The following is a 24859-nucleotide window of genomic DNA, read 5'->3' as shown; positions in this document are numbered from 1 at the left end:
AGGCTTGTTGCAATTGTTGTCTGTGCAGGCAGCCATGGAGGCTTGGGCAAACTTCTAGTTCATGGTTCCATCCTGTGTTGAGGGATTACCAATATAGGCCTCTGTGCTATAGGCCTTGGCTGCCCAACTTTGAGAGTTTTGAGTCTTTGGAATTTCCCATCAGTTGGTGATGTAGGGCTAGCTGTAATAGCGAAGGGTTGTAAGTTACTGGAGAAACTTGATTTCTGCAAGTGCTTATGGATAGGAGACAAAGGTTTGGAATCTGTTGCTGTGAACTATCCAAACTTATTGACCCTTAATCTAGAATCATGCCCCCAGGTGGGAAATAAGTCCCTAAAAGAAATTGGACAGAACTTGTCGGCCAGATAAATCATTCTTGCGGACAAGACCGATCTCCCTAGTATCTGCAGATATCTAGTGACAAGCAGAACAAGAAAATCTACATTTCTCTAAATATTGCGATTTATAAATAAAAACCAAGAGGTGTTTTAGACCCTACCTTAAGTCCAATGCTAGTTTGTGGCAGCCACGCTTCGATTGTCCGAATGAGTTTCCTTTTGAGAACCTGCAAACACAAGCAAGCACACATCAAATAACACCTGCATAGCTAATATAATAAATCATATTCATCATGGTGATCAAGGAATCCATGAAATAAACCATAAGAGACAGCTTATTGAGAAAAATAAACTTGATTGTATTAAATTGAAACAAAGAAGAACTTTACAACCCTTGGTGCCTTGATGTTGTACAAGCTCCTCCCAAGGTCCAAGCAAGAATCTCCTCTACTTTGACAAGCTTCACACTCTTCCCAATGAGATCAAAAGGTATGTAATATCTCCTCTCAAGCTCAATTAGGAAGTCTAAATTCCAACAGAATTTACCCTAAAAAATATTTAGCTTTTAACCTCTCTAGTAACTAGCCCAATGCCTCATTTTATAGTGCAGAGGAAGGAATTTACAGGTCCACCTATGAAGGGATAGAGTCCTCCTTCAAAGGGATAAGCTCCTCACATCAAGGGGTTATCTCCTTTAGTTATGGGATGCATGAACCTTAAAGAAGCGAACTTGCCACCTCAAGATTCCCTCTAGAAGGTTCCAGAAATAACCCAAAGTGAGTTTTTAAGAATGTACTTGCGCATTTTCGACTTTTACATGGGTCCGCACCCATTACACAGAAACAAAGCGGGCAGGTCCGCAAGGGACATGACCAGTAGGTGCGGGACCACAGGTAATGCTAAGAGAAAGTGCAGAACCAGAGTTTTAGAGATTTTCAAGGACTTCCTCTCATTTTTAGAGGCTTGACATGAAGAGTTGAGGTTTAAGACTTTCATAGGAGGAAAGTATTAGTGGTGATAGGCTCACACCGACTGCAGAATGTCATGGTGACAATATTTTGTGTAACAGATTACCCCCTAAAGTGCGAAGTCTATAATAGATGAGGATAATATTTGTCATCTAAGAAGAGTGAAGTACTTTATCATTTCAAGGATCATTCTGTGGAGAGCCTAGTTGGAACCTGTAAAAACATTCAATACAAAATATATATATGTGATCATATCATTGTTGTGGTAGGAATTCCCATACTCAGATCAAAACTGACTAGAAAACTAACTAAGCTGCTCTGATATAGGAATGATCGTGTAATACATCACAAGTATAGACATATGTAGACACAGTATGGATGTATCCATCTGTTTATGAATAGTCCACTGTATAATGAATAACAAAATTCCTCGCAGCCTGGATGGTGGAAACTAGATCTAGGGTCTTGATTTCTACTTCCCGAAATAGTACGATTCTATCCATGTGAATGAATGTGTCGAAGTCGAACATGGTAGAAACCACTTGATTACCAGTCAATGATGTAAATTGTTAACAAGTGTGAGAGAAACCACCAGTAATGTAAATGGCTCTCAAAGTACTCAGTACAATCCATGAAATGTGAATAGATGAGTTGATGTCGAACATGTCACAGAATCCTTTGATTGAAGGTCAATGATGCAACCTATCGTTGAAGGTGAGAAACATGCCATTGAGGCATGCAGATTCCAAGGTACTGATGATTTCTAGATTATCGTTCTAGATAATGAGCTGAATTCGATAGAAAGCAATCCGTCGTAGGCAAGCCCACAACACGAAATCATAGATCAAGTTTGAAGAAATATGTTTGCAAGGACTGACTCAGGGATGGTCAAGATGGATGACAGATATTTTACAGATGAATGGTTTATTTGCAGTGACCTCTTGAACACATAACGACACTGCAGATGGTTTGGTGACAATTGACCCAAAGCTAATACCCAGAAATCGACTGAAGACTTTCAATATGGTTTGATTAACTGTTAGACAAAGGATTTCCCAACCCAGGTGAACAAAAAGTGTCATGTTCAAGAGTGGTTGAATGCTTTTTTGAGACACAAAGTATAACAAACAGGTTCATTTTTCTCTCTTTTCCCCCACCATTTCTGGCAAGTACCTCTTTATTTTTTACAAGCTTGAGGAGGATAACATTTGCTTGATTATAAGTTCATCCTTCGGATGAGTCCAACTTAGTTTAAAATTCGAACTCTAAGAAAGAGTGGTCCGCTCTTGTTTGAAATTGAAAAGGTCCTTTATTGTTAAATTTTAACGAGTCCAGTATAGGAGAAACTTGGCATTTTTCAATTTTAGTGAGTCAGAAGAAAAACTTAAGAAAACTCCATGGTTGTCCTTTTTTCGTAAATTTGTGTCTCTCAAGCCCGAAAAAGTATAAAATAATACTTGAGAGAACCACTTGACCATTACTATCAAGGAGTACTTTTCATAATTAGTGTCTTTGATCCGAAAAAGTAAAAAAGCGATCAAGGACACTTCGTTTTATAACCAATATCGAACTTGAAACGACAAAAGCTCGACAATCTTTTCATGTTTATACGGTCAGAAAAGATCTGTAAGTGGACCGTCCTTTTGATTCCGTTTTAACGAGATTAAAAAGAAAAACTCGGCAATCTTTTCATATTTTACGAGTCAGAAAAGAGCTTAAAGAGGACTCTGATGTTTTTTGTTGAAAATGATCAATTTCTCTTGAAAAATCCAATAGTCTGCACAAAAACTCAGACATTACTCATACCCGTTTAAAATAAATAAAAATGCATCAAAAAGTTACCTCTTTAAAGTGAAAAATAAACAAATTAAAAATTCATTTATTAAAAAAAACTTATAAAAAGGGCTTTTGTAAATTCATTTTTACCATTTGACTTTAGAGTGAGAAAAGAGAGCTTTTGGGTAAGAAGCTTCCTGTGAATATTGTGGAAAATCCGTTCATTGGAATCGAAAATCGTCACCTCCAGGTAATCCACATTACTTTAATCTTGCATTTCAACCGTTTGAATTTTGTTTTTAGGCTTCCATTTCGATTTTTTAAAGAAAAATTAGTTTAAAAGACCGCTCGCGGGGGTCCGCAAGCGCAACATGCGAAACCTGTGGACCCCGACTTTTTCCTACAGAGGAAAGAGCCAGGGGCCTACACCTGCTGCTTGGGCAGAGTGCGGACCTACGCACTGTCCCTAACTGGAGAGTGCGGACCCTGCGACATAGGTTTTACAACTTCAATTTTTTCAATTTCCGCCCAAAAACTTTGAATTAAAATTTTCTAACTCGCCTTTTTATTTCAATGTAGGATATACACAATGCTCATTTGGCGGGAACGGGATCACGAAGATGTGGACCTTGCCGCAATTAATCATCAACCTTCAATAGATGCATTGAGGGCATGCGGGCTATTTAAATTTTGGGCCATACCTGGCATGAGGGCCCAAGTAGACTTTTTGCAGTGGCTGGTGGACAGATGGAATATACAAGACCAGTGTTTCATTATCGGTGGCCACCAGCTCGAAATGGAGCTAGAGGACATTTACTTCTTGACTAGTTTGCCTAAGAGAGGTGAACGATTATCTATATTCGGGACTAGACTAGGTGGCCAGTCTGTCGATAGTCTTCGACTAGAGTTTTGTAATGACCAAACAAAGGACAAAGGGATTGATATCAAAACCATCTCCCATCCTGAACTCAAATTGATTGCATTTACTATCACTAGACTCTACAGAATTGTAACACTACATGTAGTTACCGGATCCCAAATGCGAATAGTAGTAGATTGTTATCGAGGCACCATCTTCAACTGGTGCGAAGCTGTGTTGGCAAATGTAAAAGGCCAACTGACTAGAGCAAAGAATGAACAACTAAAAAACTTTGGATATGGTTTCTTAGTTGTGAGCTTTGGTCTAGAAAGGGTCCCGATGTTCGTCCCACAACATCTTTCTGTTGGAGCTGGACTTCCCTAAGAGCCCAAGCTGATGCGTTGGGTTGCAGTTATGGCCCATCATCCTGAGGAGGGTTCAGAGGTTGTTCGATTTCCTCCTGAGTATTTTCGTTGGTTGGAGAACCAACTTTTCACGATTCAGGATTTTCCTTATGCTGGGATGGATTATCGTGGTGACCCAGACATGACTCTTCCACCAGGAGAGTAGTGAGATGACTCAGGTAAAATAATTCTCAACATTTTTTAAGTTTTAATTTAATTTAATTTTTTATTTTTTAATTTATTTTTTCTTTTTAAATCGTCCAAAACTGATAGTAAAAAGTTTCCAATGTAGATGTGGGTCCACGGTGACCAACCACTCTCCGGCCTTATGAGAGGAGACACCTAGTTGCAGCAGTACTGGCCCCAGGGGACGAATCTACAGAGACCCTGACTGAGTTGGAAAACCATCTAGAGCGTTTGACAACAGATATTCCAGAGACTAGCATAGATGAGTTACAGCACTATGTGATTGGGGTCCGAGGACCTTTCAGGAGGTTCCTTTGTAGGGTAGCCCGAGCAGTGGTTTCTTATAGTGATCATCACCAGTGATAGGATGATCGCCTTTTGTAGACTCATATGACATTTTTGCTTTTTTGTGCTATCAGTTTTGCTGATCATAAGGTGTTTTTCAACCTATGATTGAAGACGATGTATATTTGACACACTTCTATGCTATGCTATATCACTATTACTGGCTATCTTGTAAAACATGTTATGGGATGTTTTTTAAATTTACTGTGTGATTATTGCAAATGTCTACTTAACATTCGAGAAGCAATTGCATCTGCTAATGTATTTAAATATCTTGGAATATGCTGATATTCAATATAGTCAAATTCACGTTCCAAGAGACGAACTCTAAAAAATAATCTTAACAAGATTGGATTTATAATGGCATAAACTCTATTAAGTTGCAATACAACGAGTTCAGAATCTAACCTCACAATCAAACTCCGAATCCCAAATGAGATGGATTCAGATAATAACTCAATCACTGCACTATACTCTGCAATGGTTTTTGTTGTTTGACCAAGGCTTACCCCATGCATAGATACCAACTAATCAGAGGGTGAATAGATGACCCAAGCTGCGGAAGAAATGTTTCGTGTATTACGATAAGCACCATCAGCGAAACCAATGTATGTTTGAAGAGACGTCGACATCTGCAATATCAAGAGTAAAATCAAGATAAGTAGGAATAATGATAAAAACGATCTCTAAACTAAGCACACTTTTCTAATCTAAAACACACCAGCTAGAAAGAAAACTAATCTAACTAAAATTTCCACACCTAGATTTAAGCATAATATCTCTTCAGATAAAGAGCATTTCTGGGTTTACCCAAAGAGACACCGTCAAAATATACCAATTCATAGGCCCCTTTCGCCAGCTTTCGCTTAACAATAAAAGGACCATGCCACATAGGTACAAATTTTCCATCGCCTAGCTTATCGTTTTCTTGATCGTATAGTAAGACTAGATCTCCTTCCGAAAAATTACGAGGTGTAACATTTTGATCGTACTAAGCTTTAATTCGTTTTACATGAGTTTCGATTGCTAGTGCAGCATCACGTCGATTCTCATCTAGCTGAGCTAAGTACAACAAACATTTCTCCTCTTCGAAAGTGGTTGGGAGTAACTCTATGGCTATTTGCAATGATGGGATTTCGCATTCAATGGGTAATACAGCTTCCAAACCGTAAACCAATTGGAAAAAAGTGAAACCAGTTGATGTTTTTACTGAGGTTCGATACGCCCAAAGTGCTGAAAATAACATGTTATGCCAATTCGACCTATGAATACCAGTGATTTGTCAGATCATAATGACTAGAAATTTGTTGATGGCTTCAACTGGACCATTAGCCTATGGGTAATATGGAGTAGAACTATCGTGACGCAGGCCAAGTTGATCTGTTAGTTCAGTCATCATAATGTTTCGAAAATGACGCCCATGATCAGTGATAATCACTTGTGGAACACCGAATCTAGTAATTATATGATTGAAAACAAAAATTGCAGCAGTTTTGTCGTCTGCCGAAAATGTAGGCATCGCCTTGACCCACTTGGTAAAATAATCTACCGCAAGAATGATATACGCATGCCCCCCGGCCGAGTGAGCGTTACATGTAATAAAGTCGATACCCCACTTTTCAAAAGGACCGACGACAATTATAGGGTGGAGAGGAGCAGGTGGAGCACGCATCTTTCGATCAAAAATTTGACAATTGTGGCATTTTCGGACCGCGTAAATACAATCTTTAAACAAAGACAGCCAGAAATAGCCAGTGCGCAATATCTTTTGGGCTATGGCATACCTAGACATATGACCGCCACGCGCTCCAGAGTGGCAGTCATTTAAAACCTTTTCAGCTTCTTCATGAGTTAAACAACGTCAGAAAACAGAATCTGCCCCATGACGATAGAGTGTATCTCCAATAATCTTGTATTGTTGGGATTGGAAACATATTTTCCAACACTGAGATCATGAAAGTTCAGGCCGAAAAGATTGGGTTTGGAGATAAAAAATGATATCTCCATACCTTGGATCAAGAGTGCTGATAAGAAACAAGGATTCGTCCGCAATGGGTTCTTCCGCCACAGTTTCAGTATCAGCACGCGGGAAGTCACACATCAGTTCCGCAAAAACTAAAGATTTCTTTAACTTGGATTTTTCAAATTCCAATTCAAATTCCTGCAGGATAACAATCCATTTGGAATACCTGCCCCCTAGCAATTTTTTGGTCAAAATATAGATCATAGGGTTACAGTCATAAATTACGGTAGTTTTGCGTAGTAAGATGTAATGACGAAATCTTTGGACAACTTGAACAGCTGCCAAGGCCAATTTCTCCACATGTGAATATTTAAGCTCAGTCGGATTCAAAGTTCGACTAAGATAGTAAATCACATGTTCACTACCGAATTCATCTTCCTGAACTAAAACCATCTCGATGGTGGAATGAGAAGCGTCAAGGTACAAGAAGTAATCCTGGTTGTAGTTGGGAGGATGCAATAACGGTGCATGGGTCAACGCGTGTTTAAGTGCATCAAAATATTTGTCAGCTATCTCATCCCAAAAGAATGGAGTATTCTGTTTCAACAACCTGGTAAAACCCTTTGTTATCTTGGCGTAGTTAGGAATGAATCGATATAAAAAGTTTGCTTTCCCTTGCAAACTTTGGAGTTGGCAAAGAGTCGAAGGAGGAGGCAATTTGATAATAGCTTCAACCTTCGAGGGATCGACACGAATGCTAGCTTTTGAAACAACAAATCCCAGTAAACAACCTGTTTCTATACAGAAAACACATTTGTGTGGATTCAACCTAATTTGATAATGCCTACATCTCATAAATATTTCTCGTAAATGAGTGAGATGATCGGCTTTGTGTAATGCATGGGCAAGTAAATCATCGAGATAAGATTGCACAATGTTCTTGATGTCATGAAATGCATAAGACATAGCTCTTTGAAAAGTTGCTCCGGCATTTTTCAACCCAAAAGGTAATTTGCAATAAGCAAATGTCCCCCATGGACAAATAAAAGCCGTTTTTGGTTGATCAGCAGGTAGAATGTTGATTTGATTGTAACCGGAAAAAACCATCCATAAAGGAGAACATTTCATTGCCGGCACAATCGTCAATGATTTGATCGATATAGGGAGTTGGGTAATTGTCATTGGGAAAAGCTCGATTAATATCCCTATAATCGATACATATTCTTATCGTTCTTTGCTTTTTGTTAACAGTAACAATATTCGATACCCAATCCGTTAAGGGAATTGGATAAATGAAACCTGCTTTAATTAATTTTTCAGCTTCTACTTTAATAGCAGCAGCGTTTCGCGGGTGGATTTGATGCAAACGTTGCTGGATGGGTTTAGCATCTGGGTAATTTTTTATTTCATGAACAACAATTGCTGGATAAATTCCTGGAATTTCTTCATATGACCACGCAAACATGTCACAGAATTCTTGAAATAGGGCCTTATAAGTTTGGATTTCATTTTCCATACAATAGGCACTTATATGAATGTTTTCAACAATTCCAGGTTTAACTGAAATGTCAATAGGAACCGTTCGAGAAGTATTTCCCAAATTTAACTCAGAATCAGGATTTTGCAATGGATTCTATGGTTCTTTGATGCAGGGCTAGCCTGCAAAACCCAGAATCTTTTCCCTCTGATGCCCATGCATATAAAACATGCTCCTCAAACAATTTCCCAACTTCAATACACGACAAATTGACACTTAAATCTACGGAAACTTTTCAATATCTTGTTCACAAAATACTATGTGTTAGAAAACACTCATGCTTCAAATCATTTTCATTTACTCAACCCCAACCTTCATTCATAGAATGCAAATTCAATTAAATTCTGAACAGATTCCAATAAAAAAATGCTCTACGCCCTTATGAAGCTCTACGCTTCCTATTATTGTCCGTTCTAATTGTTTTCAAAACACTGCTCATTAAAACCACAGCTTGAGTCAATTCTCTATTTCAACATCTGATCAAAATTACTGTGAACTCACCTTACTGCTCACGATTCTCCCACCAATCGATTTTCACTTGCAAACTTAATAAACATTCAAACATTTAAAACGCAGTCTTGGATACCAAACGCTGGCTAATTTTGCAATCCTCCATGCTTTGACACACCAAAAACACATTTACCATAAGGTGATCCACGTATTCAGTTATCACTCCGTCCGCAAGTCACTTAACACAATTACTTCAATGCCAACAAAATCTGTTCTTCTTAATGAAACAAGGAAATCATTTTTCAGTTCTACAGATTATCTGCAAATTTAAAAGTCTGCCAATCGAATTTCATTCGATCAGACCTTCCACGCCGTTGAATTCCTTTAAAACGCCCTTCCACATTCATTAACACTGTATTCATGCTTCTGCAACCCATTTGGACTTTAGACAATATGAATTCAGTGCATTATTGTTCTTGCAGCATTTAAAAGCCAGACATTAATACATTTACGCTGCAAATACTGCTACCGTTTCATTTCAAACCATACGTTCTGATTCCATTTAAACATTTCTCATTCCATTATTAAAATCGACTCACCATTCCAGTTTTGATTATGGTTCCTCGCTTCCACAGATCGATTTCAAACCTACGTTGTAGACACACATTAACCATTCAAATGTAACTTCAACACTGCAAATCGACTTTTTAAAACTCCCGTCTGCACATCTACATTTAACACAATAATGTCAACGCATACTATATAATATCTGAAATGTTCTCCGTATCCTATATTTGTGGATTCAACCTGCAATTTCTCACCATATAAGTTCCAAACGCTATCTCTTCTTTTAACATAGCGATTTCATTTAGATCGCAATCCTTCATTACTTAATTACTTTGCCAGGTTTGGAATTTAATGACTTGTATTCATTTTATATAATTGCAATTGTAAATTCACCAGAGGATATACAAACCCAAACTTTGAAACCCTGTCTCCTCCGTCTGGTGTATTATGAATTCATCAAACAGGCCAATATTCACCCACAGTTTGATATCAATCTACTGTTGCTTTGCCTATTGAACCAATTTACGCAGTGCCTTCAGCATTCAACTTACAATTTGAACTGGTTTTAAAATATGAAATCGACATGGATTCACAGGGATTCTTGACAGAAGTTTATATTAATAGCAAACCAATCCAAAAGAACAATCTTATACCAAGGTTCGATACAAACCGAGGATTAAAATACAACCCTCTTACGTAGAGATTAATGTCTTATACATTCAATGGTTATGCATAGCGATTCTCACACAAGTCGATGTGAATTCAACACATATATTGATCATTTCTTCATAAATTCAATAATACCATGAACTTCAGAAATCAAATAAACAGTTTCTCAATCAATCAATGTATGTATAATCTGAAACAAACCAATGACTTACAAACTTTCGCTGGCCAGATATTTCATTTCTATGGCCCTTTACAATTGCTGAAGGCTTACAGCCTTGTTGTTCAAGCCTACTCTCAATCTCACATTCACTCATAATCTCAATGTCTAGTTTTCTTCACAAAACCCACTCCTATTTATACATAAATAATGCATTTAATTCACTCAAAATATCTCTCCACCTAATCCTCAACTATTCCCATACATAGAAAATCTAGTCCCAAACCTTGCTCCTAAACTATTTCTCTCATATCCTTTTATTTATTAAAAGAATATTTACATAATCCTCACTTCTCATAATTATCTCCTATTTTAATAACAAATTAATTAATAAAATATTAAAATTGTCACACCCCCTTTTATCACATATTTACAAATGAAAAAATGAAAAAAATTGTCTTGATGCTCCTGCATCAGACGCCCAACGTTGAAATTAAACATGATCGCCTGATCATGTGTTCGGATCTTTGTATACCTGGATCCCATATCTTGTGTTGTAACTTTCCACTTGCCATTGCTTCTTTCTAATGTTCTTCTCCAGGTTTCCACACTTTATGTTGCATCACTCCACTGGCTGTGCTCTCGCAATCTTTTGCTGTCTTTCTTTTGCTGCTTCTCCTTTGTTTTACTGTTGTTGGCCTCTTCCAGGATTCTTTCGTCGTCATTTGCCTCATCAGTTCAATTTCTCTGTCTAACAGACTTTCTCCAGCATCTTCAATAAAATATGTATTCACAAAACAATTGTTAGAACAAAAGCCATAAGGCTTTAGCGCCCCCATAGATGTTACTGCTGTCAGTGTTGCCTCAGCTATCACCATAAATGTCGCCCCACATGTTGCTCTAGCTGTCACTATGGATGTTGCGGCCTCCCAATCTTCCTGTCCCTCTGCAACATTCCTTTGCTCATCATCAACAATTTCATCAACATGCTGCAAATTAACTCCAGCTTAATCTCCATCTTCTCTTTCGACAATCTTCAGTAATTGTCCATTATCATCTTGATTGATTCTGGCAATCCAATCAAGTTTTGCAAACACTGTAGCTTCATCTTATACTACTGTAGTAGCTCCAAAATTTTGTACACCAGTCTTCTCTTGGCTATACAGACAAGCCAACTCTTTCTTGTCACATATGGTAACAAATTTCTGCATATGAGACATGACTGTCTCATCCTTTACCTTCAACTGTTCTTCTTCTTCCAAGGCAATCTCAAATGATGGACTGTCTTCTACATCACATGTAAACACAATCAAGTTGTTAGCATCAAAATCACAATCAGTCACCAAGTTTTCTCTCTGCAGCGCCAAGTCTTCTTTAGGACTCAGCAAATCTTCACTAGTTTTCTCCTCAGCTTTCTCTGACAACACTTCCATATGCTGCTCTGAGTTCCTTTCAAACTCCTCTGTCAGCACATTAGTATGCTGATTTGCATTCACCATGAGATTGTCAACTAGTCTCTCCTTCTTACCATCCTCTGCTTCATGACTGTCCTTCATGAAAACTTTCCTGTCTTGCTTCCTCAGCAAATTAACCTACACATAAGTCCTCTGCCTCTCCAATTCTCTTCTTTGAAGATCTAGTTTCCTGTACAATTCAATAACTTCATTAGGAGTAGAACTTGGAAACTTCACACAACTTTCCATACCTTCACCAGTGCTTTACCAATCATCAGCTGGTCCTTCTCTTTCTGCACCAACATCCTAATTAGACTCCTTCGTCTTCATCTCCTTCTGAGATCTTGCTATCTCATCATTGATCTGAACAACCTTCAGATTCACCTCTTCTTGAACAAACTCTAAAGCTTGTTCATATCCCTGTACTGTACCTGCAAACATACACAACTTGTCAGTTTTAAAACCACAAGACTTTTCAGTCTTGACTGCTTCCTCCAACATTTTCCTTTGAACATATCTATGTGTGGAATCTTCAAATTCCATCTTTGGCTCAAGAACTCTAAGTTCCTTTTTCAACAAGGCAATCACAATTTGCCTCAACCTCCTCTACAATTGTCACCAAATTACTCTCTTTCCCTTCAGTGGAAAGATCCATCCTCTATTCTGGTTTTCCCGCTCTTGCAGCCATTCTTCTAGTACCTGTAATTGTACCTTCATTACTGCAATTTCTCTTCTTCTGACCTCATCAGTCATCTCACCTTTATGGCATTCCTCTGAACCTCTTCTCTGATCCTCCATGATCATCTTCTCCATGAGTTTCTCACTCACCATGAGTTGTACTAGCCTCTACAACAACAATCTCTTCTGCTGCCACTTACCTCACCAAGCTCTCCTCACTCAGTCTTTTGGTAAGTACTTGGTTCACTGCCTCTGGAACCTTTCGAGCACTCTCTCTGCTCTCTTCAGGCTATCTCTTCAACTCACCTTCTTCTTCAGGAGACTGCAATTGCCCTCCTTATTCAGCCTTTAGCTGAATGCCAGGTTCACTGCCATCATCTTCTCTGCAACCATAAACTGCATTTACAAATTTCAAATCAGAAAAATCATCTCACCTCTTAAGATCTTGCATGATCTTTTCCTCCCTGCAATCTTGTTCACTTGCAATTGTGTATGCTACATATCAGATTTAAAATCTAATCTTCCTTTCCATCATTCATCACACATTCAAAAACACACTTTAGTTTTCAACAAAACTTTCTGTTTTCATTCAGGAAAAAAAAACAAATATCTTCAACATATCATTCTAGCTCTGATACCAAAAATGATGCAGGGCTAGCCTGCAAAACCCAGAATCTTTTCCCTCTGATGCCCGTGCATATAAAACATGCTCCTCAAACAATTTCCCAACTTCAATACACGACAAATTGACACTTAAATCTGCGGAAGCTTTTCAATATCTTGTTCACAAAATACTATGTGTTAGAAAACACTCATGCTTCAAATCATTTTCATTTACTCAACCCCAAACTTCATTCATAGAATGCAAATTCAATTAAATTCTGAACAGATTCCAATAAAAAAATGCTCTGCGCCCTTATGAAGCTCTACGCTTCCTATTACTGTGCGTTCTATTTGTTTTCAAAACACTGCTCATTAAAACCACAACTTGAGTCAATTCTCTATTTCAACATCTGATCAAAATTACTGTGAACTCACCTTACTGCTCACGATTCTCCCACCAATCGATTTTCACCTGCAAACTTAATAAACATTCAAACATTTAAAACGCAGTCTTGGATACCAAACACTGGCTAATTTTGCAATCCTCCATGCTTTGACACACCAGAAACACATTTACCATAAGGTGATCCACGTATTCAGTTATCACTCCGTCCGCAAGTCACTTAACACAATTACTTCAGCGCCAACAAAATATGTTCTTCTTAATGAAACAAGGAAATCGTTTTTCAGTTCTACAGATTATCTGCAAATTTAAAAGTCTGCCAATCGAATTTCATTCGATCAGACCTTCCACGCCGTTGAATTCCTTTAAAATGCCCTTCCGCATTCATTAACACTGTATTCATGCTTCTGCAACCCATGTGGACTTTAGACAATATGAATTCAATGCATTACTATTCTTGCAACATTTAAAAGCCAGGCATTAATACATTTACGCTGCAAATACTGCTACCGTTTCATTTCAAACCATACGTTCTGATTCCATTTAAACATTTCTCATTCCATTATTAAAATCGACTCACCATTCCAGTTTTGATTATGGTTCCTCGCTTCCACAGATCGATTTCAAACCTGCGCTGTAGACACACATTAACCATTCAAATGTAACTTCAACACTGCAAATCGACTTTTTAAAACTCCCGTCTGCACATCTGCATTTAACACAATAATGTCAACGCATACTATATAATATCTGAAATGTTCTCCGTATCCTATATTTGTGGATTCAACCTGCAATTTCTCACCATATAAGTTCCAAACGCTATCTCTGCTTTTAACATAGCGATTTCATTCAGATCACAATCCTTCATTGCTTAATTACTTTGCCAGGTTTGGGAATTTAATGACTTGTATTCATTTTATATAATTGCAATTGTAAATTCGTCGGAGGATATACAAACCCAAACTTTGAAACCCTGTCTCCTCCGTCTGGTGTATTATGAATTCATCAAACAGGCCAATATTCACCCACAGTTTGATATCAATCTACTGTTGCTTTGCCTATTGAACCAATTTACGCAGCGCCTTCAGCATTCAACTTACAATTTGAACTGGTTTTAAAATATGAAATCGACATGGATTCACAGGGATTCTTGACAGAAGTTTATATTAATAGCAAACCAATCCAAAAGAACAATCTTATACCAAGGTTCGATACAAACCGAGGATTAAAATACAACCCTCTTACGCAGAGATTAATGTCTTGTACATTCAATGGTTATGCATAGCGATTCTCACACAAGTCGATGTGAATTCAACACATATATTGATCATTTCTTCATAAATTCAATAATACCATGAACTTCAGAAATCAAATAAACAGTTTCTCAATCAATCAATGTATGTATAATCTGAAACAAACCAATGACTTACAAACTTTCGCTGGCCAGATATTTCATTTCTGTGGCCCTTTACAATTGCTGAAGGCTTACAGCCTTGCTGTTCAAGCCTACTCTCAATCTCACATTCACTCACAATCTCAATGTCTAGTTTTCTTCACAAAACCCACTCCTATTTATACACAAATAATGCATTTAATTCACTCAAAATATCTCTCCACCTAATCCTCAACTAATCCCATACATAGAAAATCTAATCCCAAACCTTGCTCCTAAACTATTTCTCTCATATCCTTTTATTTATTAAAAGAATATTTACATAATCCTCACTTCTCATAATTATCTCCTATTTTAATAACAAATTAATTAATAAAATATTAAAATTTTCACACCCCCTTTTATCACATATTTACAAATGAAAAAAATGAAAAAAATTGTCTTAATGCTCCTGCATCATTCTTTGACATAATCAGTGGTAAAAATAGATGAAAAATCATTCTCAAAGTGATCAGGCTCAGGTAAGAACGAAGATCGATGATGAAGATCTTCCCATAGTAACTCATCAAGAGACAAAATTTCACGAATCTGCTCATCAGTATGAACAAGCTCAGAAAAAGTTATTGAATTTGAGTTTGATGTTGAAAGTGATTCTCCATGGACCACATTCATTAGATCAATTTTGGTTGAACCAGAGTCAGAAAACGACTGTATAGCCTAATACGCAATTTCATAGGGACTCAAAGGCATAACATCACCAAATGAATCCACCTCAGATTCGGAAGGTACGATCCAAGGATCATCATAAACAATAGTGTTTGATGAAATCATATGAATGGTTGTAGTAGAGGGCGATACGTTAGGAGGAGGAAAGGAAAAAGTTCCTAGTAAACCAGAATCTTTAACTAATCCTTCCCCAACATCCTTGTCGGGGATAGTTGTTTTGCCGACATGCTGGATACTTTCAGAAGCGGTTGGGTCGGATGAAAAGTAAGTTAGCTGGTCTATAGTTACGATCTTTCCATTATGAGGAAACTTTATAATATGAAAGACCAATGAAACAATATCAGTCATAGCGTAAGACCAACTACGACCCAAGAGAAGGTTGTAATCTAGAGGGACATCAACCACTTCCACATCTAGATTAATAGTTTTGCCTTCAACCCCTATAGGTAAATCCTGTAGAATGCCAAAAGGATGGAACCCATGGCCATCAAAATCCTTTAGAATCTTTTGGGTTTGATTGAGTGTAGGAGAACCAAGCGATCTCCAACACTAAAGCGACATAATACACGTAGAAGCTCCCTCATCAATTACAGTCGTAAAGCAAGGTCTGTTTTTTACTAACACTGGAATCTGGAAAGCCATTTTATGAGGAAGACGAGATGTACTATTTTCTAAATCGAATATTATAAGGTTCGAGTCCTAAATATCAACAGCTCCTATAGCCGACAATAGAAATTTACGTTGTTCTGGGCATGATTGCAGCATCTCCAAAGCCGACATTGCTGAAGGAGAAATAGTTAAGTCTTCAACAATGTTATAGTTCTAAGCAACTCTCACATGTGGATTGAAAGCTGACTTCCAAAGTATACCTTTAGCAGGTAGTTTGATTACTAAGTCTAGCTTAGGTTTCTCGATCTGTAGTGGATCAGAACCAGGAGTTGAAGTTGATGGGTTTGAATTAGAAGATTTTGATTCCTTACCACCAATAGGGCTTTTACTCCCATAATCTTGCGATCGTGTCGCAATCCTAACATGGGACATCATCATTATGGGTTCTTCTGAGGCATTTGAGGAAGAACTGATCATCTTACTATCTTGACTAGGAAAAGGATCCTTCAAGACAGCAGGCGTTTGAGAACCTTTGACGATTTTCGCAACCTCAGCGCGATGAGGGCAGTCTCTTGTAAAATGCTCTTCGTCACAAATGAGACAAGGATAGCGAGGTTTATGTTTCTCATCAGTAGATTCAGTTTTATCTGATTTCTCTTTTTAATTTTGCTTATTTTTCTTCTTCCCCTTATTTTTACCGCCGGATTTTGATTTGGCCATAGATGATTCTACGACATGAATATTGGCAGGAATTTCGACGGAAGAGTCACTTGTGGGGGAATCTGGTAAAGTTGTAATAGGAGAAGAATTCTTTGAAGATTTCTTCTTACTTTTGGTATTAACTAAACCAATCATACTGTCAGTGGCATGAGACCTTGAAGGAGCTGCAGTTATTTGATTTTGTTTCGGAAGGTTAGGGATTTTTTCCTGTAAAGTACCCAACTGCGTATAAACGAGGTCAAGGTACTGAGCCTGAGCAATTACTTGCTCTTCAGTAACAACTCCTACCTTAGCTACATCCTCAGTGATCTTAGGTAATAATGATTTAACAAACCATTCAGCTAAAATTTGATCTGGAATAAAAACTTTCACTAAATGTCGTTGACGTCGCCATTCATGAATGTGATCTGAAATATAAGTGGACGTTGACTGTTTTAATGAAGTTAATAATTCCGTGCCATTTTCATATCTGACAGGCAACTGAAAATGAGTTAAGAATGAAGTAGCTAGCTGACTAAAATTATAAAAAGAGGCTCGCGGTAACTCAATGTACCACTTGGCCGCAAGACCAATCAGAGTGTGTTGAAAAAGATGTAAACAAATTGAATTATCTATAATGGAGTTAGATGCACACCAGAGGTGATAAGTCATCACATGGTTTGATGGATTCTCTCCTGATTTACCTTCAAACTTTGGGATATCACTGGGCAACTTATTTGGCATTGGCGGCCAAAACGGAAGATAATTAATCGGATCGTTTGTAAGGCACGACAAATTAGGCAAGTTCAAAGTTGCAATGAATGGTAACTGGCGGTTAGGGTCTCGAAAACCCTGGGTCATAATACCATCCCCAGGAGGAGGATATCCAAGATAACTTGGAATTGGAATTTCATTTGGGATATTATATCCTCCCAGAAAACTAGGATTAACCGGACCGTACTGGGGTTGTTGAGGTTGTTGATAAGTATATCTAGGGTACGGTTGATACTGGTAAACTGGGCTTTGAACAACAGGACCGAATTGGTACTGTCCCTGGTACGGTTGATAAGTAAATTTAGGTTGACTTGTGATAACCGTACTTGGACCAAGTTGTCCTACAAGCATCTGAACCAAAGTCTGAATTGTAGGTCCAGATTGAGGTAAATATTCTTGAGGAGTTGATGCAAGAATAGTAGAAACCGAAGCTGCCGATACTCCAGAAGTAGGTGGGGTAGATTGAACAGAAGTTGCAGTAGTTGCAGCAGTCGTTTGAGGCAGAGTTCGAGCCGAACTAGGCCCAGACTGATGAGCTACAACAAGTGCAGAAGTTTGAATAGTAGGCAGGACAGGTTGCTGGGTTGAACCAGAAATCAAAGGTTGTCCAAATTGAGATGACAACTGCACATTAGGTTGCAAGATCTGTTGAGATTGAGATGGATCCCACACCATGTTCATTCCAGGGTATGGACCCATAGAAGGTTGAGCATATTGAGGACCATAACCGGGTTGATAGTAGGGTTGATAATTCAAAGGTACATTTCTATCTCCTTGGACAAATGATTGACCTGAAGGTAGTTGGAAACCTTGGGTTGGGTACTGACCTTGAGGTTGATAACCTTGAGGCACGTACTGAAACCGGGGTTGACCTTGAGGTATATATTGAGTCTGGGGTTGACCTTGAGGAATGTATTGTCTCGAAGGAATGTATTGTCCTTGAGGTTGCCCCCCAGGCGGTAATTGAGTACCTTGAGGTTGCCCCCCAGTTAGTAATTGAGTACCTTGAGATTATCCCCCAGGCAGTAACTGACTACTTTGAGGTTGCGGATTTGGAATGGTACCTGACATCATAAGAATGTCTTCTACACTCAATTGTTTATTTCCATTATTACCAGTTGATAGCCCATGTTCAATGGGTTGAGGAGATGCTCCTGAGAAAGTACCAGTGAGTGACTAATACCCAGAAGGAAATGAAGGACCGCCATACAAAAATGTTTCAGGTGATTGGGAAAACATGGATGACTGTCTCGACATATTCAAAGGAGGATAATAACCTCTAGGTGTTGGATGAAAAGGAATGCGAGGTGGTGAAAAACTTAGACCCGGATTTTCTAAAAGGTTGGTCAACGAGATGTACCAAGAATCCCTCCTAGGTGGACTGTAAAAGATTGATTCACGCTCCATAAGTTCTAAAGTTGGTTGATTTTCAGGGATAGTTATACCTTCTTCCGGACTAACAAGTTCTTCAATAGAAATAAGTCTAGAGGGAAGATTTTGGGTAATGATCCTTCCTACCCTGGGTGAACCAAGACCACTAGAAGTTGGAGAAGCAAACCCTGAAGATGGAGTAGCAGGAGGTTTAGTTTCAAGCTCAGAAATTTCAGGTTCTTCAGCTAATTCACTAGTAGAAGAAACACTACCAGTAACTTCAGAAACTGAAATTGGTTCGAAAATATACTCTGTTGCTTGAACTTGATAATCAGGATGAACAAATAAAGAAGATTCTCTTTCTTCCAGTGACCCAACTCTACTGTCACTAGGAGTTACAAGAGCTCGTAGCCCTTCAAGCTATCTTGGTGAATACTTAGGAGGTTGCCCCCGAAGTTTGTGGGATTGTCTCGGTAATTCAGCCACGATTAAATATTTTAATTACTTCACACGCAAACAAAGAAAAATATCAATAAAACCACGTAAAGTCTCTAAAGAACTAAACAATTTCAATCACACGCCTAAAAAATCTAGGAGTTCAAACCACACACAAACAGTAACTTTCCGTACCGAAAACACTAGTTGGTGATGAAATCCAACGTCGCAAAATTCAATATAGAAAGGGTGGCTGGAACAGTTACCCCGAAAACCTGCTTAATGAAATAGATTGGCACAAGTTTCTTCACTAAACCGTCTCGAGTGAAGAGAACCCCCGAGAGAGTCCAAGTGAGTCTAGTCAATGTCTGCTCCAGGTACAGTGGGATCTTCCCTCCACCGTCACCTTAGGAAAGAATCCTATATATTATGGTCACTATGGTTACCAACAGAAACAAATATACCTGGGGGAACAATGTGTGATCCGATACACATGCAAGGGCAGAGTAACAAAGCTCAATCCCCTTGAAGGCTCCTTGACATAATCCAAGGTTTACCAACAAGTGACCCCAGGCTCCTCGACAATGGTCAATCCGAGGTTTACCATTTTAAATATGTGTATATCTTCTATCGTTCCTAATGAGGAAGGATTGATTACCCCACTGGTTCAGATATGATCTCGTGCTTGACTCCTTTAAGAGGAGCTTCCCAAAGCATAGATGTAAAAATTGGAATTTATCTCCTACCGCAAGATAGAGCTACTTGTTTGTTTTAACTATCTTGGAGAGTTAATTACTCCCTACTCCAAGATACTAGCCTAAGCTATGTTGGTTATAAAGGGCCCTAGAAATAAAAATATTGCTAGATAAACTTTACTTTAAGCGTTATTTTTATGGTTGTTTCTTAAGTCAAAAGGTGTGGAGATGAAACTTTATGGTGTGAAGACTCGACTCCAAAACACTAAAAATGCACCTAAGATGATAAACAATTCTTTTTCTTCAATGAATTTCTAACTAAAGAAAGAGTTGAGAATGCAATCTTTGAAAAACAAATCTTTCCTTAACATATAAATTAAAAGAAAAACTTTTTGGTCTTTTTCAATAAACTCATAATGAGACTTCTAATTATGCTCACGAAAAATATCCCTTTCTTTTCAACATTCAAAAAACTACAAAAAAAAAATTCTTTCAAAAGAGATTTTAAAATTTATAGAAAACACTCAAAACTATGAAAAATATAATCTTGAGATCTACAAATTTCTAAAAACCTAGTTGAAATAAAAGATTACAAAATTTCTTTTTGAGGACGTTTTACTTAGTTATTCAGCAAACTAAGGACTAATTTGTTCAGAATAAAAAATTAATCAAAAAACACCCAGCTATGTTTTCTTTTTAAAAATGAAATTCAAAACTTTCAAACAAGTTCTTTCAAATCTTTGCAAAGAGAAAACGAGATCTATTCCTCACCAAAGGTAGATTTCACAAATAAGTCAAACTCATTAAGAAGACCAACAAAAACTAGGGTAATCTGAGGTTTCTTAGGCTTCTAATCTTTGAGTTACTACAAAGACCAAGCGAAAATCAAACCAGGCACGCAAAACTTCTAGAAAATCACCTAAAACCAAAATGCTAATGGAACTCACTCACAAGAAGTTTCTGACAAGACACATGCAGATCTGGGCAGAGGCTAAAAAACGTAAACAAATCCTAAGTTTAACTGGAGGAAACGATTTTAGGTTTTTCAAGAATTTGATAGGGTCCGCAGGTCTTTGGCATAACCAGATGCGGTACTGCTCTGTGTAGTAAAGCAACAGTGCGGATATGTCCGCACTGTGTTACAAATAGAACGTGCGGTCCTCTTTCAAAAGCATGAAAAACAAAAAACAATTCAGAATCTAAAAAACTACCCAATCCCACACACATCAAGCAAAAACCAGAAACAGTGAAAAAGTTTCTCAAGTCAAAGTAAAAGTAAAGGGAAAAACCAAAATTCAAGTCCCCAGTGGAGTCGCCATTTTGTCGGCCGGACAAATCGTTCTTGCAGACTAGACCGATCTCCCTAATATCTACAGATATCTAGTGACAAGTAGAACAAGCAAATCTACCTTTCTCTAAATATTGCGATTTATAAATAAAAACAAAGAGGTGTTTTAGACCCTACCTTAAGTCCAATGCTAGTTTGTGGCAGCCACGCTTCGACCATTTGAATGAGTTTCCTTTTGAGAACCTGCAAACACAAACAAGCACACATCAAATAACACTTGCATAGCCAATATAATAAATCATATTCATCATGGTGATCAAGGAATCCATGAAATAAACCATAAGAGACAACTTATTGAGAAAAATAAACTTGATTGTATTAACCTTAAACAAAGAAGAACTTTACAACCTTTGGTGCCTTGATGTTGTACAAGCTCCTCCCAGGGTCCAAGCAAGAATCTCCTCTACTTTCACAAGCTTCACACTCTTCCCAATTAGATCAAAAGGTATGTAATCTCTCCTCTCAAGCTCAATTAGGAATTCTAAATTCCAATAACATTTACCCTAAAAAATATTCAGCTTTTAGCCTCTCTAGTAACTAGCCCAATGCCTCATTTTATAGTACAAAGGAAGGAAGTTACAGGTCCACCTATGAAGGGATAGAGTCCTCCTTCAAAGGGATAAGCTCCTCACATCAAGGGGTTAGCTCCTTTAGTTATGGGATGCATGAACCTTAAAGGAGTGAACTTGCCACCTCAAGATTCCCTCTAGAAGCTTCTAGAAATAACCCAAAGTAAGTTTTTAAGAATGTACTTGTGCCTTTTTTACTTTTACAGGGGTCCGCACCCATTACACAAAAACAGAGCGGGCAGGTCCGCAGGGGACATGACTAGTACGTGCGGGACCACAGGTAATGCTAAGAGAAAGTTCGGAACCAGAGTTTTAGAGATTTTCAAGGACTTCCTCTCATTTTTCAAGGCTTGACATGAAGAGCTGAGGTTTAAGACTTGCATAGGAGGAAAGTATGAGTGGTGATAGACTCACATTGACTGCAGAATGTCATGGTGATAATATTTTGTGTAACAAAATGATGTCCGACTTCAATCATTGAGTATCAATGACTGCTTCCTTGTCAGTGATGAATGGGTTATTACAATTTTGTCCAATACCAAAACATGATGAAGTTAAAGCTACAGGCTTTAAGATTGACTAATGTTACTCTTGCTGCAATTGGGAATTATGGTAATTTTTTAACTGATCTGTCGCTTGAGAACCTATTTAATGTCACAGAGAAGGGCTTCTTGAGTATGGGGAATACAATGGGTTTGTAGAAGCTGAAGCATCTTTCAGTTACCGCTTGTCGAGGATTGAAAAATGTGAGTATTGAGGTAGTTGGAAAAAGTTGCATAAGTTTGAAGCAAGTATATATTCAAAAGTGTGAGCCATTGACTGATGATGGCTTGAGAACATTTACACATGTTGCCATATCACTTGAAAATTTTCAAATAGAGGAGTGCAAGTTGATATCTTGTTGTGGTCTCATAGATGTGCTTTCTAATTGCAGTGGAAATTTAAAAGTGTTGTCATTGATTAAATGTGAGGGAATTAAGGAATCTTCTTTGGTCACAACATCAATACTACTCTATGGATCATTCAAATATCTCAATATTCGGTACTATCCAGGTTTTGGAAATGGATGCCTGGCCATGTTAGGGAGAGATTTCCCTCGACTGTAGCAACTTGAACTTAGTGGGATGTCAGGAGTATCTGATGATGGTCTTCTTGCTCTCTTGGAGAATAGTAAAACAAGTTTGGTGAAAGTCAACTTGATTGGGTGTGTACAAGTTATAGATTGGGCTCTATTTGGGATAACCAACCTATGTGGAGAAAACCTTCAGACATTAATTCTAGATGGTTGTCGAAAGGTAATAGATCGAATTCTGAAGATTATTGCTGACCTTTTTTCCAGCTTTATAGGACTTAGATTTGGCAAAGTGTGGGATTACAGATAATGGCATTGTCTCTTTATTGTTTGCAAGACAACAGGCGATACAGATTTTTTCTTTATCAGGTTCTATGCAAATAACAGATAAATGATTTCCTTTTATAGAAAATATGGGTGAAACATTGCTTGGTTTGAACTTGCAGCACTGCAGTGGATTGAGTCAAAGGGCACTTGATTCAGTCGAGGCACATTTATGGTGGTGTGGTCTACTTGTCTCTTGTAAAACACTTGGGAATATGAGATACAAAAAATGCTACAGTTTGACTCAGGAATTTTTATTCAAATATTGCAGGATTTATAAGTATTGACGTGAAATCTTAAATTTATTTTGATTCAAATAGAACATTGGAACCAATGCATCGAGGATGATTTCCTGGTTCTCATGGAATTTTACAGGAACAAGTCAACAATTTCTAGATGGTTTGCTTTGTCTGAGATTTTGGGCCCATAGCAGTGTAACATGGGCTTTAGTGTTTAAATTACTCATTCCTCAAGGGTTGGAACTAGGTTTTTTTGCAGGTGTCCTCTTGGATGACCCTGTTTATAGTCCCTGATGATCACATCCCCAGTTAAAGCACTCAAGAGAACTGTCAAACTCTGGTGCATGGTGGCTAGGTTCTTCTTGCATGTTTTTTTCACTTTCTAGTTTTTTTAGAGGTCCTAGCTTGCTTTGTTGGACGTTTATCCAATGTTTTACCCAGACTTCATTAGCCATGCTATGTGTTTAGGCTTAGTTTCTTACTTTGTAATCACAATTCACAACTTCTATAGTGATTAGGTTTTGGCTATGGCGGTGATACTTATCTCTGTGCCATTTCAACTTTGGAAGTTGTTTTTCCAAGCCTTCTGAGCTACAGACAGGGAATTCAATTCAATAGAATGTATCCATGTTATAATTTATGCTTTGTTGGGGTTTCTATTCTATGGATATTATTGCCCCTTTATATGAGTTTCTTCTTAAAGTATCTCTTAAAAATTTCAGAGTTCTACTTATTGCCTTGGCAATGCTTATGAAGATTGATTGTTGTCCTCATGGAATGGAAATATTTACAACTAATTATTGTCTACTTACAAAAAAAGGATCAGCATCATTTGAATGACCTGATGACATTTGTTAATCTCTAATTTCTTGTGTTGGATGCATCAATTTTGAAGAAAAGGGTTTTTCCATATGAAATGATCCAGTTCATGATTATGTTGTAGATCTTGAAAAAATAATGTAACTTTATAAGAATTATTGAATTAAAAAGTAAGTATATTAGCAATTCGATACATTTGTAATCATGTCAATATTTTGTAGTTTATGTTGATCAGATCTTCAGATCACTAATAAAAAGGATTAACTGCATTCTTATTAATACTGATGTTGTGGTATTCATTATATATATATATATATATATATATATATATATATATATATATCTATAAACAAGGGATTATGATCTTGGAAATATTTTCAGTTTAGTAAAATATTCATTTGCAACAATGCGCTTGCAATTTTTATAAAA

The 24859-nt window shown here is 37.7% G+C and overlaps 1 pseudogene; it reads left to right on the top strand.

The window, feature by feature from the left end:
* LOC149222415 (EIN3-binding F-box protein 2 pseudogene) lies at nt 1-23659 on the top strand (annotated as a pseudogene).
* Nucleotides 23660-24859: the final 1200 nt, after the last annotated feature.

Source organism: Pinus tabuliformis, chromosome Q (assembly GCF_031772625.1).
Source record: "Pinus tabuliformis cultivar Carrire ecotype Pingquan chromosome Q, CPIR1, whole genome shotgun sequence".
Lineage (NCBI taxonomy): Eukaryota > Viridiplantae > Streptophyta > Pinopsida > Pinales > Pinaceae > Pinus > Pinus tabuliformis.
This window is presented reverse-complemented; position numbering and strand designations above follow the sequence as displayed.